General features: G+C 43.6%; 1 protein-coding gene across 1 annotated transcript in view; it reads left to right on the forward strand.

Moving 5' to 3' along the window:
• The window catches only part of NKAIN3 (sodium/potassium transporting ATPase interacting 3), a 306,962-nt gene that overhangs the window by 114,960 nt on the left and 176,876 nt on the right, over positions 1-15,126 (forward strand). The gene's annotated exons all lie outside the window — the stretch shown is intronic.

The following is a 15,126-nucleotide window of genomic DNA, read 5'->3' on the forward strand; positions in this document are numbered from 1 at the left end:
TACCTCTGTTTTTTCTCTGGTGTTACCTCTGGTGTGAAGCAGGTTTGGAAAGCGTGCCTGCGCCTTCGTGGTGACCTGTGGTGAGGGAAGGTGGGTGGCTGCCCCGGGGGGGAGTGCGAGCGGTGGCCATGGGCTGGCTTTCTCTGTGGGCAGCGGGGGCTCTACCTTGCTAGCTAAAGCAGAGAGTCTCTCTCAAACTTAGCCCTTTGCTTGCTTTGTCTCCTCATCTTTCTTTTTATCTTTCTCTGAGATTGCACGTCATGTACTTTTTTTTTTTCCCTGCTGCAGTCTAACGGGTTGCAGACACTTTAAAATGGATTGCGGCACCGGTGCAGAGGAACAGAAGAGACAAAGGACAACGCTCTCACGGAAGGATGAAATGACTTGCGGTTTGGCTACCAGTGCAGAGACAGCCGTGATTGAAGTGAAGCACAGGAAAGGCGTAGGAGCAATCAGAGGGAGCTAGTGCAGATCTCCCAGGGCAGGACAAAAAGGCAGAGTAGGAGATATTTATGCAGATGGAGGCAGCGGCTTTGTGGAAAGGCGAGGACACTAAGCACGGGGCACATGTTCAGCCTCCTTTGAGTCACAATTGTAGTGTTCCCTGCAGGATTTTAGTGGGAACGATTTCAGTCAGGGTTTTCGTGGACCACATGAAAGCTTTAAGATGTTACTGGTACGAATGAGTTAGATGATGTGCTGTCGCTTCGTTAGAGCAACTAGAGAAAGCAATTTGTTAGCAAGGGTGACAAGCAAGGCAAAACCCAAGGGAAATGACTTTTCTGCTGGGTACAGGCAGAGCAGCATCAGGGCAGCTGCTTTTGCTAGATACGGCTGCTTCGTTAGTGCGCCCTGTATGCAAACCCTGCAATGTCTGCAGCGCGTTTGCAGGCTTGGGGAGCCTGGAGTCCAAAGCTGCCTCCTTTAGGTGAGCCCAGAGCTCCCCTGGAGCAGCTGGATGCCCACGTAACTCCAGCGGTACAGTTCATGTCTGCTTGGGGTCTGCCCCATGCACTACAACATCCCTGGTGAGCTCTGTCTGTGGCAGTTCGTATTGCAAGGGACAGTAGTTAGTGACCGCAGCAAGCCTGTGAAGAAAAATAAAACATTAAAAGGTCTGAGGCATCGGTGTGCTCAGAAAGAACGAAATTCTACTAGTGAAATAAAGAAATTTTAGAAACAAAGATGGATGGGAACTGGGGTTGCTGAAAGTTCTGCATATGGTTTCAGTAATCCAGAATGAGCTGTTATGTTTGGCAGAGCGCCACGGAAATCAGAGAGCATAATCTTATAACTAGGAAATTAGGAACTATAAAGTGTTTTAAGTACACAAGAGGGAATAAACATATGTAATAAATTACTGTTCAAACGAGGAGAAATAGCACGATAGCTCCTGGGCAAAGGGCGAGAATGGGAAGAAGAGTGGAAAATGACTGACTGTATTTCCTGCAGAATTTTCTGAGCCAGGCTCTCTTGGGTGTCTAGCAAACTCTTGATAACAAAGAGACATTTGTTGATGGCTTGAATAGCTTAGAAAATATGGCCCTCGTGATCTCTTTTGCTGCATGTTCTACTGGGGCAATGGAAACGATTTTGAGTTCCAGAGATGTGTGGGTAGAGTGTGTCTCTGTCCTCCCGCCGAGTTTAACTGAGGTGAGGCACGACATCGCGTCCGTGCAGGTAGTAGGGTTACATGGCTGGCTGATGGCAGAGGGTGCTGTGACCAACAAAAGTCTTATTTCTTGTACGAGGGTGGTAGTAAGTCGATACTTCCAGAAAATGAGTTTGAAATGCATCCTTCAGTCTGATGGGTAATAAAAGTTGCAGGAATTCTGTGTGATGCCGATATTTTTGGGGTTCATGTTTCAGGTATTTCCCTGGTCAACTCCTTTTGTAAGGGCTTGTGGTGGAACGGAGCAGACTTCTGGCAAGTCAGAGTCAAGCGTGTCATGGGGTTAATTCCACTCAAATGTCTGCTTATTTGCAGAGAACAAGGTAAAACCAATATGTAAAATGGGAAACTGAGGTATTTTGAGGCTCTCTGTTAATGTCAGCCCTGGATGAAGTAGACACACAGCCTGAGCTCCAGCCTCTGCCTTCCGTCCTTCATCCAGACTCTTCAGTTAGCTGTTTCTATCTGTGCAACAGCGCTCGGACAGACAAAAATCTGCCCTTTTGGGGGAGAAATCCATCAGAATAGTATTATTGGCCACAGTCTGACTAAGGCAGTATGAAATTCTCCAAACAAAACAGAACATTATTTTAAAATGTAAATTGGCAGAACGACCTAAGACAATTACAATATTGTGATTGTCTTTATCTCTTTCTAGTGGTAGGGTTTCCCAAAGATTGTGTTAGCTTTTATATTAAAGCCCAAGTTAGATTTATGGTAAAGATACTGGATGCAAATTTCTCTGAGACAAGGCTATTTCCATCTTATCTTGATAATTAAAGGCAGGGAAAAATCCTCATCGCTTCCTTTTTTTTTTTTTTTTTTTTTTTTTCTGGAGACGTTTGCAGTATTTCCACCTTTTTAGTTTTATGGTTTCTGGTTTTGTGGCTTCTCTCAGTTCCCCAGTTCAAGAAGCACTTTCACTTTCTGTGGTGTGTGAGAGCTGAAGCAATCAATGCTTTAGGAAGAAAACCTTTGTAAGTGCACTGCACCGATTTCAGTGCATGTGTTGGTGCATGGTGTTCCTTGTGAGATGTGGCCTGTGCGATCCAGTTTTATATCTAAATAAATGCAAAGAAGAAAATTTGATTTAATTTGTACTCTTTACATGCTGTTCAGCATCTGATTAAATGCTTGCCTAAATCAGAGAGAGAGCATCCAAACATGTTAGACATCGTTCTCTCTAATATATGCTTATAGCTTAAATAGAAGTATTTAGTGGATACAATTATTTTTTAAGTAGGGACTGAGTTCTGTGAAAGCAGGTGATAACCGTTATGACAGACATAAATACCTATGTCGATGATAAACAAGATGCCCTTCTTAAATACTGTCCAATACTGGGAATTCCAGAAGTGTCCTGTAATTAAGAAATGGATAATGGTGCTGCTGTGAAGCTGTCTTAATGTTGCATCTGGGAAACCTGTCCCCTGGTTTGGATGTCAGGCTCTGCGTTGCGCCCAGCAGCTTCATAGTGCGTTTAATTACCTACCGCAAATTGTATGTGGAGTAGGAGGGAGTAATGGAGACAATAAATCAGTCCAAGATGGTTGGTGTCCTACAGAAGAGGACTGTACTGTGGGGGCTTTAACAGGGTGGAGCAAGCAGTTGAGGAGTGACTAACTGGCTAGAAAAGCAGGCTCCATTTTGTCTGACTGACAGCCCATGATCTGTCTTCGTCATTTCTCACCAGCTTGGTTGTAGTCATGTGAAACTGAGCAGTTTGTGAGTGGTGGTGTCATACAGGCTGCAAGCTCGCACAGAACTGTGTACTCTCGTGTCGCCAGCTGGGACCACAGCTGGGTCTCTTCTGTTTCGTGTTCATAATGCAGGTGACGAGCTTAGGAACTGGTTTAACTTGAAAATGGAACTGAAAGTGCACTAAAGAGCTGCATTTGGAGCACAAGGTGATTGTAGAACTTTACTGAGGTGCTTATTTTAATACTACTACTGCAACTACTACTCCTATTGTAGTAGGCAATCATGTCTGTTCCTGGTTTTATCTACATGTGTGCGTCATTAGAGCATCAAAAACTGCCTAAACACAAATAGTCCATACTACTCTAACAATACAATATTTCTTTAAAGCTGTGAAAATTCACCTTAACAAAATTTATTCCAATGCTTGATTTTTTTTGGTATGGTTTCTTATAACATTTTATATAACAATTTATATTATTTATAACATTTTATGCTTTTAATATTTTTTACTAGACTAAAAAGAAAATCTATCAGAGTACTCACTTTCGCAGAACATATTCTGCATTTGCGCATGCATCTTTTTGCTATAAAAGGTTATTCTATGCAACTTGTATCCAGAGTTCAAAATGTGTGCTACTGATCAATTACGGTATAACTCAGTTAGTGAAGAATAACTAGGAAGTATTAATTAGCACATACCTGTTTCGATCTGTTTGGACATTAAAAAATGTCATAAACAATGAATCCTGTACAGATTTAAAAGCAGGGAAATCTCCTGGCACAGGTGCCTTCAACAGAAAACAGGTTAAGCTTCTCTAATAATGTAATCACTATGAATTATTTGCTTCATCCTGCTCATTGTACAATGTTTCTGATGGGATTTTCTGTTGCATAAAACATGCTCCCTTTTTTTATATATTATGGCAGTTAGCTTAGATCTCTTGGGAGAAATAAAAATGGGTATTTACTTATATTCTGACTTCTAAACAGGCAGAAAGAAGCTGCCTAAACCAGCTATCCTCTCTTTGATGAATTGAAATGTAAGTGGAAGTACGGAAAACGCTGGTTTAGCTGAGCTCAGTGCAGTGGCTTGTGCTGTTGTACTCCAGTGGCAGCAACAGGGGAATGGGGTGTCAGAATCCCCCTTGAAAGGTCTATAGATAACAAATTGTGATTTAAAAAACTTGAGACCTCCCTGAAGAGACAAGGAATATTCTACAGATATAACAATTGAAAGTGGGGTGAGACAGGAGCTTGATTTAAAAAAATGCAGAAAATGAAGGATGAAATAGTGAAGTTTTGCTAGAAAAGAAAGAGGGGAAGCACGAGACGTTTGCTGGGTTATAGCATTCCAGCCAAAGGTCAGACCTCCCCATATGGTCAGAAACATAATCGCTGCCATATGTCAGATGAGTTTGAGCAAAAGCTGGTCAAAGAGGGCAAATGCGTAGTAGAGGCCTCACATGGCACCAAGAGAGGAAATTGAAATGGGTGTTCACAGTCCCAGGGCGTGAACACTGCCTTGAGACTTTTGGTCGATTGTGTTCTGTGGCATTCACCACAGCTCAGCTTCAGAGGGAGCCAGGCAAACAGGTCTGCTCCGAGTGAACTCATGAACTGCATTTGAGCTGAGAGAGAGAGAGGAGGATCAGACTGTATAGGGCAGTTGGCAGAACAAAATCTAATATCCTCCACTGCGGTTTTACACCAGTGCCTAGTGCCAGAAATAATTCTTAGCTACTGGGCAGTGATAAAATTAAGCAGTAGTTCAAGCAGAAAATACCGGCTCATCTTGATGGCAGGATGTGGTCACAAAGGCATGGATCAGCCTAATCAGCACCTACAGCCCCGGACATATTTTTTCCCCTGGACATATATTTAACCCCTCGCTCCTCAGCAGGAGTGGCTCGGAGGTCACGGGGTGCAGCAGTGGTACATGCTGTTCCGTGCGCGGCGTCTGTCTCCCCTGGTTCTCTGCACACCTTCCCTGCCCCTTCCCTCTTCTCCCTCCCAATCTGGGCAGCCACACCTTGCGTGTAGCAGCGTCCCTGCCCTCGGCATGGCACAGCTGCTGTGGCCGCCCGGGGCTGGCCAGGCCACCCTGCTCCGCACCGTTCCCCAGGCAGCTCTTTCCCACTGGCCGTGCCAGCTTTCCTGCTGGCCGCCTACTCGTTTCTCCGTCCCCAAACACCTCCTGCTCTCACCTGTGCTCCGAAGCCTCTGCTCCCAGCACCCTGCACACTAATGCCCTGCTGGTGCTCTTCTCCCTGGGCTGATCGCTCACCCCTCCAGCTCAGCAGTTACTTCTCCCATCATCCCGGGAGTTAAAATCGCAGACCGACGAGTGGAAGGTCAGTTCTCTCGCTCCCTGGCTTGTTCCGAGACAGATCGTACATCTGCAAGGCTAGAAATAGGAAAAAGCAACGCTGAGGTTCTGAATTACAAAATAAATCTTGGTAATCGGGGTCTTGAGCTGGCTAATGGGCAATCGCTGTCTCTTACCCTGTGGAAAAGATCATTTAGTCATCGTGCCCTGTGGTGGGGGCTGTCCCGTAGATACAGCCAGGCGTTTTCTAGTTCTCATGTCTGGTGAGGAGCTTGGGCAGCAAAACTGTGAAATACTGAATCAACCACCTCACCACTTTCCAAGACTTAAATCTGATGCAGACTTTGTTTTGGAAATTCATGTTTCACTGCAGCGCGTGGCTAGTCAGGAATTTTATGATAATTGCTTTTCCTTTTGGTGGGAAGTGCTCTCCTTTCTGTTTTCCATTTTGAGAGGACGCACATTGTATTCCATAATGGAGCTTTTTTTCCTTGAAACCGGAGAAACCCAAGACCACAGAAATACCTGGAGCCTCTAAAATTCAGCCAGGATATGGGTATGCCCATGTTCAGATCTGAGTCAGACTAGGGAAGCAAACATCAGTATCTCTTTCTATATGAAGTCCATCACTCCAGACTAAAAACTTGACCTTACCCTTTGTATCTTATCTTTTGCACTAAAGTATTAAAGACAAGAATTACTGTGCCAGACCACGGATGTGATGGATTTCATCCATGTTAGATCAGTTCCCTTGGAGGCAGAACAGCAAGATCTAATTACTGAATCTCAGTCGGGTCAAATCCAAATAAGTTGTCAGCTCCCACCTCCCAGGGTAACTCCCTGGTTGCTGGATGAGCACTAGCACAACAATTGCCATCCCTGGGTTTCTCCAAAATGCTGGGATGAGCACAGATCCTTCCAGTAGAGATAAGGAACATTTTTGAAATCTCAAGGTGGTGGTGGGGGGAATTTTGGAGAAGTAATTCCCTCCTAACGCTGCTGTATATGTTCCTCCTGCCCGTGCTTTTAGGGTATGCATTCCAAGCCTTGAATGGTCAATAACCTTTTAGATGCATTGGTGGACTGAAATGATTGCAATTCCTTTATATACTCAGAATATAACAGCCTGTGCCTTTATAGCCTTCTAAAGCCACCCAAGGCAGTGCGGTAGGACCTCCAGCACTGTTGCAGGGGTCAGAAGCCGTTACAGAGGCTGAAGTGGGGGCACGGACGTCCCTTCTGTCAGAAAAGAGTAAGATGACTAGGGAGCATTCTGCGGAAAAATACAGAGAGCAGGAGGACCAGGATGATTTTCTTCAAAGCAGCCTTTGTTGATGCCATCAAACGTGACTCAAATGAGTAGACCTAATCCTAACATCTGCTTTTCAGTTCCACCAACTTCCCGTCATTTTTGTTAAATTAGTTTCTTAGCAGGGAATGTTTCAAGTGTCTTTCCCTCATTCCCACCAGTCTAATGATTCTTTACTATCTTAATGAGTACAATGGATGTGCTCCATTAATGGACAGGGGCATTAGAGAATAATGTCATTTCTGAAAACTCTTTAATACATTTCACGACTAAGGTGGCATTGATTCAAGGTCTTTTTCAACTAGGAGAAACACAAGTTATTTCCCTAGCGACATTTACTGCCCTATGAGAAGGGGGTATACCAGTAAGAAAGTTTCTTTGATTTTTTTCACATATTGGTTCATTTGGATGAATCAGCTTTGCCTGATCCCAGAACCTGGCCGAAATACTCTTCTGCAAATAGCGAAGGAAAAGGGCTGTTTAAACCTGTGAGCGAGGCAAGGCCAGTGCTGGTCGTTTTCCCCATTCCCTTCCCATCAGTTTTAGGCTGGCCGTAGGCCGTGGGTTAGAATACATTTCATGGATCTGCACTTCCTTTGTTTTGTGATTGTGTAAAACGAGAGAGTCCTCTTTTCGTGGTTAGTAGCGATTAGGTTCATTACTTACTAAGACTTCTAGAGAGTTAAATTAATGACTTATTTACACCTGAAAAACTGGAGCTTTCTTGCCAAGAGCTAACAAGAATAACTGCTTCATCTGAGTACGGGTGACTCCCAGAAGATTTTTAAGTTCTGAAGAATGGTCTTATGAAAGAAGTAAAACATATATTCTCTAAATAGAAAAGCATTGGTTTAGGTGACTCATTAATATAGTTTAGGGAAAAATGGGCATTACTCAAAGGAATTTGCAAAGAAATAGATTGTTTAATAAAGCAATTTTTATTGTCCTGTATCAGAATTTGTTGTGGCTTTTGCTTAGATCTGTACTACTTTTTTTGATTAATGCCACTCAGGTTTTGTATTCTGCCCGTGGCTGTGTCTTTGGGTCCTTCTGAGTGTCTGGACGCATCTAGACATTATTGCCATTATCATGGCTGTGTTGCTGGTGGGTAGTTAGGGAGGTGTCATGGTCCCCGTGTAGTGTGTCTAGAGCTGAGATGCAGTGTGGTGAAATTATATGCGCAAGGTTGCGGAAGGACATAGTACCAAGAGCTCAGAAGAAAACAGAGGGGTTTTTTGAGTTCACGTTTAATGTGTCGTCAGTAGGACCAATATTTTTTCACTCCTGGCCAATATCTCTGGTTTCTGGATTCCTTCTGCTTCCCTGTCTATCTCCTGTTATGTCTTTTCTGGTCTGTAATGCTCTCCTTTTAGACTCCTATCATTGGTTTTCCCTCTAATTTCCTGTTGATTTCATCCGTTGAGAGGGAGAGAAAAAAAGAAAAGCGTATTTTGACTCTTTCAACTTGCTGTACCCTGTCCCAGCCATGCTCATTCCTAAGATCTTAGATCTTTTTGCACAGGTACAATTTCAGAAAAGAGTTGCAATATGAAACCTGAATTCAGGTGAATGTGTGCAAAGGTCCTTTAACAGATGTGAAAGCCACTTCCAGCTGAACAGTCTGTTCTGCAGTACACCATATGGCACGGATACTGTTAGACAGACATGCTATCGACACAGTTTAGGGCTCTGGTGATTAATTATCTGGGGCTCTCCCACAGAAAGTTGCTTTCTGTCCAAATGTAGTGTCAGAGCAGAAGTGCTCAAAATCCTCCACTGCAATGTCTGTTACGTTCAATGACAGCATTGCTTAAAGGAGGAAGCAGATACCTTGTCAAGGTATCACTGGTAAACGTCATCGTTACAGATTGCGAGTATGTAAATGAGCAAAGTCCCAGGAAGTCCCAAGAAGCGCTCAACCCCTGTTAGAGAACTGTCAACGCACAGCGGTTTTATGGTTTAAGCCATTACCGTGTGCTGGTGAGGTCCCTTATGTCTCCCTAAAATGTGAGCTGAATAAATTTGCCTCTTAGGTTATTCAAGGGTCCTGTAAGGTAGCTCAGACCTTCTAGCTAAGTGGTTTTACTCCCTCTACATGCGTATTCAAACCTTACTCTGCCTGTATAGGAAAAGATGTTGATTCTCTGGATGCTGTAAATAAGTATTCTGTTCCACAATCTTCAACATTGATGTATTCCCCTCTCTACTTAGCTAGGCATTTGCTCTCAGAGTGCAGTGTGTCAGGACATTTATGATCTGGTCGCCTGCTGACTGTATAGAAGAGAAGGAACATTTTGATTTCTTTGAGTCTGCCCTTACTGGCTGTCACAGCAAAGCAGCAGACCTGCAGTGATATTCTTGGATTCAGTCTTTTCGGAGTGAATCCCACCTCTGTTTTGAAAGTTAATACAGCAAATCCCATTGTGCTGTTCTGGGACTGAAAAAGGAAAAGCTTCCTGCGTCAGAAATCACTGTTCCGCAATGCGTTTCTAAGTGCCTGCTGCGAGGTGTAGACCTTTGATTGGAGCGTCTTGGTTTTTACAATAAACTTGAATGTCAGAGATGTGGTCTTGAAAATTTGCTTATTTTGTGTGTCTTGCAACAGATAACATGTGGTGTAAATGTGTTTCTTTTGCTACTTATGTGTGTGGGAAGCTATTTTATGTGGTAACATTTTTGGTCTTGTTATTAACAAAGTTCATCATTTTCTGTAATGTAGTGAAGACCACTGGAATAAATCGCTTTGGGAACAGCCTTTGTTGAGTTCCCATATGTGAGAAATATGCTGTGGAGTCCAGTAGTTCATTCCTCCTTCACTGCTTGTTCTCCCATTGGGTGAGTCTGGGGCCACTTTACCTCTCAGTATGTGGGTCTGATGGGCAATGGGATGTACTGTGTCTGCCCTCCTAGTGCTTTGCTCTTCCCGTGTTTTGCTTCTTCTCTTCACTGCTTTCTTGAGTTCCTGTAGGCTTTCCTGGGGGCGTCACCCAGGCTGTGTTACTTCCTCTTCCACTGTCCTTTTCGGTGCCTTTTTCTCTTTCTGGGTTTGCTTAACTAGGCACAAACATGGAGGCAGACTTCTCACAAAAAGATGTGTGTAGTAGTCATTCTGCCCCCTTACTTGATTTGAACTATTATTTTGCCTATTTTTCTGAACGCTTGGACTACTCTGACTGTGTGGGAAATCCATATAGTATCTTTGTTTTAGCATATGTATCTTCCCGGCCATCTAAGACTTGTAGGCTGAGCCTGTGTAAGTAAACTGGGTCATACTGAGGAATGCTCGGTGCCAAAAACCCTGGTGAGCTCTGCTAGCATTTGATATGAACTTTTTCCAGAAAGATGTGTGCAGCGGGGTGAAAGCTCCATCTCCACTCTACTTCAGAACTGTACGTGGCTTCACTGTGTTACTCAAAGCAAATGAACAAAAGAAATGCATTGTACTTTATTGTCTTCCCTGAAACGTCCCTGGGGTCAGAGAGCCAGATGGTGTGAGACCTCTGGTCAATGCTTATCTCTGACTTGGAGAAGCATGCATGAGATCTGGAATCCCAAATCAGTCTCAAGAGCTTGGCTGTGTCACCGAGGCGTTTGCACTCACTCACGCGAAGATGGCACATCACATTCCTGCACTGACAAGTAAATCCCAGACTAACCGGAGCCAACTGGAGCTCCCTGGTTTCCAAGTTTTATGTTCGCAGGGTACAAGCTTACACGATTAACCTGTGGACAAGGATGTGCCCTTTGGCTCTGTGTATAAATATTTATTTGGTCTCACTAGGCCTAATTGGTCGAAGTGCTTTCCCTTCTACTAGATGGGTATAGCACAATCCATTTCCTTTTCCTCCTTCCTCATGCTGATACAGGCCTCGTTTGGAGGGGAGATGCACTGAATCTGTCCCTCTCTTTATGTGTGTTAGTATATTCAGCTTTAGCTCGGTTTTCTATAGACTTCTTTCTATGTTCACTGTTTCCATGAAGTTACGTGAAATCGCTGGTTCCACTGAAGTTACGTTCTCCCTCCATGGGAACAACAAAGCTGAAATTGCTTTTATTCTGATTTTTATGAGCGAGGACTTCTGGAAGACATCACGGGGACAGGGCTGTGACTTCTTGGTCCTTCCTGGTGCTAAAGTGCTGCTGCTTTTCCTACAGATGGTTCAAGTGTGTGAGCAGATAACAAGCTTTTTCTTGGTGAGATCTGTGAGACAGCAGACATCTGACTTGGTGCAGCCCGTTGCAAATGCCAGCCAGGGAGCAACGAGCCTGTAAAAAAGACACGCACACACAAAGCGAAAGGAGAGAGAAAGAGAAAACACATTAAGGAACATTTGGAGAGATACTGGTTAGTGACTGTTACTGCCAGGGTTATTGTTTCATTTTTGTTAAACGGTGTAAACATTGCAAGAAAGATTCTTTTGATACCCAAACCAATTTTTCATGGATGACAGGTCTGATATTCATGATTTTGGGGGACTGGTAATATTAAGAGCATGAGTATAAATTGACACTACAGAGAAGTATCTACTTGTTCATTTTCTGTGGATGATTTTTTGTAGATCATAGAATCACAGAATGGTTTGGGCTGGAAGGGACCTTAAAGCTCATCCCCTTTCAACCCCCTGCCATGGACACAGACACCTTCCACTAGACCAGGTAGCTCAACATACGGATTATGAACAAAGTTGAACTACTTGTATTAAAACCTAAGAAAACTCACAGCAGGATAAGGGATGCTTTGATCCGTATTCTCTCTATACAGTTTTATAAAGCACCTTTACTTTTATTTTTTTTCATTGAGTTTCTTATAAAAAACCTACTCTGCTTTCTTTTTGCCCTTGCCATCATTAACAACTTCACAGAGGGTGCTCCCATGATGAACAGTGATTTTTCCTTCTTTCTCCAAGCGAAACTGCCAGTTCTGAAAACAAACTCTGTTTGGAGTCTTCTGTTGGTCTTGAAAACTCCTTTTAACCTGCCCTTACATGTCTCCATTCTGGCCAGAATGCTTCTTTGCTTGTTTTGCTAAGAATATATGTCATACCGACTTCCACACAACATTTTGACCCAACCCTTATGAATCTCTTAGGTAGGACTCAGCCACCTGCTCCCAAACAACTTTTTCCGACACTAATTGTCTGAAGAGCAGAGAAAATGTGGAAGAAAGATGGGTTCCTTCTGTCTGCTAACTTTAGCTGCTTGAAGTAGGACTGCTCCCACCTGGTCTTTGCTTGAAGACTTGGGCTCAGCAGTCTGTGGGAATTGTACGAGCAAAAGGCTGAAGGGGAGGGGGGAGCAATAAGTGGAAGAAAGGAAGGAGAAACATGGGAAGATGTATTCAAGGAAAAGGGGTCATTTTTAGGGTCACGTTTTCAGAAAGGAGGACAGTGATTTCTGAGCAAAAGTGTGTTCTCGTAGTCAAACACATTTGGCAGCCTCACACTTTGAGCCATCTTCTCACCTCTTGCAGTCTCTGGTTACATCTGCCCCCCTGAGGCTTGGACAGTTTAGGCTGGTGCTTAAGGATGCCAGCGCATGGCTCCCGCTGTGGTCAATGGAGGGAGGTGGTCACAACACCTTAGATTAAGCGGCCTTATATTATAGACCTCAGGGGTTGGTTGTGTCTGTCATTGCACTTTTTCCTGTGCCACATACTGCTACGGAAACCAACAACTTCTACCACGGAAGTGGCGCTCTTTAAAAAGGGCTCCAGTGTTCATGATGGGTATGTCTCTCACTGCTGGTAATCTTAGCAGATACTCAGGGACTGTCGTGAGAGTTTCAGGTGCTGTTAGACCACATCTTCCTCCAAACATCCCTGTGTCCTGCACCACCACGTGTCCCAAAACTGGTGCTTTTCCAGGCTAACATGTACACCCCAATACATCAGGGCCATCGCTCTTCAGAAGGGTGTCTGTCCTTGACAAAGACATATGTTCCCCTTTCATTCCAGCTTTGGAGTCATGCAGCCTGGGGCTGGTGAATTGCTATGTGCATTTTTACCTCAGAATAGACTGTTTAACTAGCATTTATTTGTAAAAAAAATAGGTGAAATTTGTACCCATATACTACAGCTCGTTCTTGGAACTGCCTGACTCAGTATTTCTATTCCAGTAACAGCAGAGCTCTTTGGGAGCTGCTTGTGCTGGGTGCTGCTGGACTGTTTTCTGTGCTGTAGTGTAACACTTTGTGGAATAAGCATGTGACAGAATTTTGTCTTCTGAGGATTTTATCGAAAACATCAAACAGACTAAACGTTGCAGTTTTGTGGTAAAGTCCTGAATGTGACTCTTAATAACAATTCTGTTGGCCGTGAAGAAAGCACCTTCCATTTACTAGTAAGTATGCATTTAATAAACAAAAAAAAAAGGCAAATGATATTTAGAATATGCTAAATTACTTTAAGCAAAAGCTATTAGTAAGTCAAATGTTGTGCCTTCTGTTCCAATTTGTTGCTGTTGCCACATTCTGTTTCTTTTTAATATGCATATTTCAGTATGCTAGTATTTACATAAACACAGTATCCTTTAATCATCTTTTAGAGATAATTATTCAGTACCTATTTTGATTATAATATACAGTGTGAATCACTTAATGGGTTTAGAGCTGAACATAACGCAGGCATCTTAGTCCCTTCTCAGGTTCTCCAGCTTCCTTTCTGTGAAACTCTTAGGCATGTTGAAAGTGGAATTTTAGTCCATTCTTTGACTGCGCTCTTGACTTTCTGCTAGTGAAAGAGAAGCCAAAGAGTTGTTGAAGTGAACAAGTAAAATATCCATACCTTCTGTGTGCTTTGCACAAGACAAGTCACTTTTCCCTGTTATCAAAGTTAAATGTGGATCTTGAAATCCCCTTATTAGTGCGCCATGATGAACTTTCACCTTATTACCAAATTGCTGCTTAGCTGATGCTAATTGAAAAGGTTAACTGTTAGTTAGATGTTTTTTCTCAGCACCTTTTAGCCTGTGGGAGGGAGAAAGGTTGCACTTCCGTAGGGATACCATGAGGTCACCTGTACAGGAGATCCAGCTGAGCTGCCTTGCCTGGCTCTGCGCGGTGCAGAAACACGCGAGTTGGAGCCTTCCCCTTTTGCAGGCTTCACAAGGAGGTTTATGAGGGTTTTTTCCTCCTCTGGAAGGAGGAGCCGGGTTTTCTGCAGGTTTGTCTTTCCCTTAGTGGACTTTGGTTGTAGGCTTTGATGACATCTCTGCCTGGTGTTTTACCAGATGGGACTCCTTGCCTTAGCCTTCTCCTGCTTAACAAGCTGTCTCTTTTACCTTACTTTCTTGAAATACTGTCTTTGAGACCCCTGGTCCTGTCTTCTCTTTAAATGTGCGGTTGAAATAGGTCATGCAAAGAAAGGGGGAACCGAGACAGGGGACAGACCCAGGAATGTGCTTGTGCAGAAGGTGGTTACACACGTTTCCTTAGTAAACCGCGTTCAAAATCAGGTGCTGAAGTGTAAAGCGTAGGGCTTGTTTGTGCAGTGTTACAGATGTGCTCTTCTTACATCAGTGTCTGTTTGTGATACCTTCTGCTGTAGATGCCTAGTTAACTTTTTAAGATTTAAAATTTAAAATAAGATTGGAATAGCTTTTTCAGCTCTCATTGAGCAATGTGTGCATATATATATATATATTGGTTTTGGCTGTGTTCTTGAGAGAGACTTGAACACAGCATGTAGCTTTGCCTGCACGCGAGAGCTGTTTTTGGCAAGACAAAGCAGGTTGTGCGAATAGCAAGAATGGCTGCTGGTCTGCTCCAGCAGAATGATCCCTAATCATTTTCTGCCTCTGCCTGGGCATTGGATGTTTATGCCACTAGAATAGTAATGGCTGTTCTGAACTCAGAGTACCTCACTGTAGTGTTTAAGCTGGTTTCAGAAAGAATTTTCTTGTCAGGCTCATCACAGTAAACCTCTCTGATGTGTCTGTACTGCCACATGTTGATGTATACGAAGCCTGTCCCGTTCATAGTGAAAATAACCCAAATGGAGAGGCTTAGCCATAAGCCTCACTTAAGATGCTAAAGCAGAACTTAAGTGCCATGTGGGCGCTCCCCCAATCTGTCTGTGTGGAAATGCATCTCGGCTACGACTGAAGTAGCAATAAGGATCTC

This window comes from Leptosomus discolor, chromosome 13 (assembly GCF_034619465.1).
Source record: "Leptosomus discolor isolate bLepDis1 chromosome 13, bLepDis1.hap2, whole genome shotgun sequence".
NCBI classification, from domain to species: domain Eukaryota; kingdom Metazoa; phylum Chordata; class Aves; order Leptosomiformes; family Leptosomidae; genus Leptosomus; species Leptosomus discolor.